Raw genomic sequence first — 2,480 nt, 5'->3', positions numbered from 1 at the left:
TTTTATTCATTATAAAGGTCTGTTCAATAAAGTGCAATAGCCTCAAAGCCAACACTGTGATCATGAGAAGCAGCATGGCCCAGTGGAAAGAGCCCGGGTTTGGGAGTCAGAGGTTGTGGGTTCTAATCCCGGCTCCACCACTTATCAGTTGTGTGACTTTGGGCAAGTCACTTAACTTCTCTGTGCCTCAGTTACCTCATCTGGAAAATGGGGATTAAGACTGTGAGCTCCCTGTGAGACAACCTGATCACCTTGTATCTACCCTGTGCTTAGAACAGTGCTTGGCACATAGTAAGCGCTTAACAAATGCCAACATTATTATTATTATTAATTCAGGAAAAAGACTGGTTTTCAGGGGGCCCACAAATTCTGATAGCCATTAGACTATCAAGTTGGGGCTTGGGTTTGATGATAAAGGTCAGGACACAGGCACCATAAAGTGTGATATCTGCCATCAAGAGAAGGACAACTAATTAGAGGTAGGGCTAGGGCTAATGGTGCCTCTCATTTGTTTGCAAGGAGAGGTTAGTAGGCAGGGGTAGGGACAGAAGGAGGAAATGATTGTAATAACGACAATGAGATGACAAAGGGAACTTGGACAAGGGGTAAATGAAGGGGGAAAAAAAGAGAACTGGCTCTCATCTCCCTTGCCATCAGCCTTTTGCTTACACCATCCCTCTTGCTTGGAATGCCTTCTCCCATCAAGGAAGACCATTTCAGAGCCCTAATAAAAGCATACCTCCTCCAGGAAGCATCCCCCGATTAATCTCTTATCTCCCTAGTCCACTTTCCCTCTCTACTGACCTACTCATCTCTCAGGGTCGCAGCTGGAGAGTTTCTAGTATTCTACCAGTTTCGACTATGGGAGGGAGAGTCAAGCAGAGGCATTTCCATTCCTAGCTTGGGCAGTGGCTAGCGAGTGGAAGGCAATCTGCTACAAAAGTCAAAACTCACCTGTGCCGGGCAGCAGCGGCACGGGAGAGAGTCGAGGGCAGAGACTCAGGTTTACTGCGGCGGAGGAGGCAGTGGTAAACCGCTTCTGTATTTTTACCAAGAAAACTCTATGGGTACACTACTGGAACGATTGCAGATGGAGGTGAGGTGTTCTGGGAGAGATGTGTCCACGGCCTCTCTATGGGTTGGACATGACTCGACAGCATAAGACAACAACAACAACAACACCGACCTACTACCTAGGTGCTTGAATCCTTACCCACTCACCGAAGGACCCACTCTGCCCAAACTCCAAGATTCTTATGTATCTATCTTGAAATTACTTGCAATATATTTTAGTGTTTGGCACCCCCTCTGATGTGTAAACTCCTCAAGGGCAGGGATCATGCTCACCTACTCTTCTGCACTCTTGCAAGAACTTAGTTCAGCACTCTGCACAGAGTATGCACTCAGTAAATACCATCGATTGACTAATTTACAAAAAACAGTAGTAAAGTCTGTGATCTCCCCCTCTAGAATGTGAGCTTGCTGGTGGACAGGGAATGTTTCTACCAATGCTGCTCTATTATCTGGCCCAAGGGCTTGGTACAGTGCTTTGTGTACAGTAAGCATTCAATAAATATGATTGATTGATTGATTAGCTCCACTTCTTACTCCTGGGCAGCACAAAGTTGTATAGAATCCAATCAATCAATCCATCAGTGGTATTTATTGAGCCCTTGCTGTATGAAAAACCCTGTACTAAGTGCTCATTACCATAAGGTGTAAACAAAATAATTTTTTCCATTTCCCAGATTAATCCTTAGAAGCAGCGTGGCTCAGTGGAAAGAGTACGGGCTTTGGAGTCAGGGTTCATGAGTTCGAATCCCAGCTCTGCCACTTGTTGGCTGTGCGACTGTGGGCAAGTCACTTAACTTCTCTGTGCCTCAGTTCCCTCATCTGTAAAATGGGGATTAAGACTGTGAGCCCCACGTGGGACAACCTGATTCCCCTATGTCTACCCCAGCGCTTAGAACAGTGCTCGGCACATAGTAAGCGCTTAACAAATACCAACATTATTATCCTTTGGGTCTGTTTACTTCAGTAATTGATGAGGAGATTCAGAGGTGAGGTGGTTGAGATTGATTCTTTTTTCTCCCTCTAGATCTGAGGAAAAGGTCTGACCTCTGTGTTTTTTTTAACTTGCCTCTTATCAGCATTTCCCAGAGTGAGAAAATTGATGGCCTTGAGCTTATTGTTGCAGAGGATTTACCTCTATTACTTGCCCAGTTGTGTTTTTTTGATCTTTGAATTTTTGACGTTTGATTCTTGTGAGAAACCTAGCGGAGTCATAAGTGGCCCCTCTCAAGTCAAGAAAGAATTTTGAATTTTATTCCCTTCTGCCTTTTCCTTAGGTGATGGGCAGTCATTATTTTCTCTCAAGCCCTCCCCATTCATGGCCAGACTCTGTGAGCAGGAAGACAAAGGCAGAGGGAGATGCAGAGGCAGACAGGAACTTCCCGTGCTCTGGCCTCTCCAGGGTACGA

The 2,480-nt window shown here is 45.4% G+C and overlaps 1 non-coding gene across 1 annotated transcript; it reads left to right on the top strand.

Moving 5' to 3' along the window:
* Nucleotides 1–809: 809 nt before the first annotated feature.
* On the top strand, nt 810–942 carry LOC114807748. Its single transcript, XR_003755823.1, has one exon. It is a non-coding gene; the product is annotated as a small nucleolar RNA SNORA7 (small nucleolar RNA).
* Nucleotides 943–2,480: the final 1,538 nt, after the last annotated feature.

The sequence above is a fragment of the Ornithorhynchus anatinus genome, chromosome X3, assembly GCF_004115215.2.
Source record: "Ornithorhynchus anatinus isolate Pmale09 chromosome X3, mOrnAna1.pri.v4, whole genome shotgun sequence".
NCBI classification, from domain to species: domain Eukaryota; kingdom Metazoa; phylum Chordata; class Mammalia; order Monotremata; family Ornithorhynchidae; genus Ornithorhynchus; species Ornithorhynchus anatinus.
Note: the sequence above shows the minus strand (reverse complement) of the source record. Positions and strands in the feature narration are given on the sequence as shown.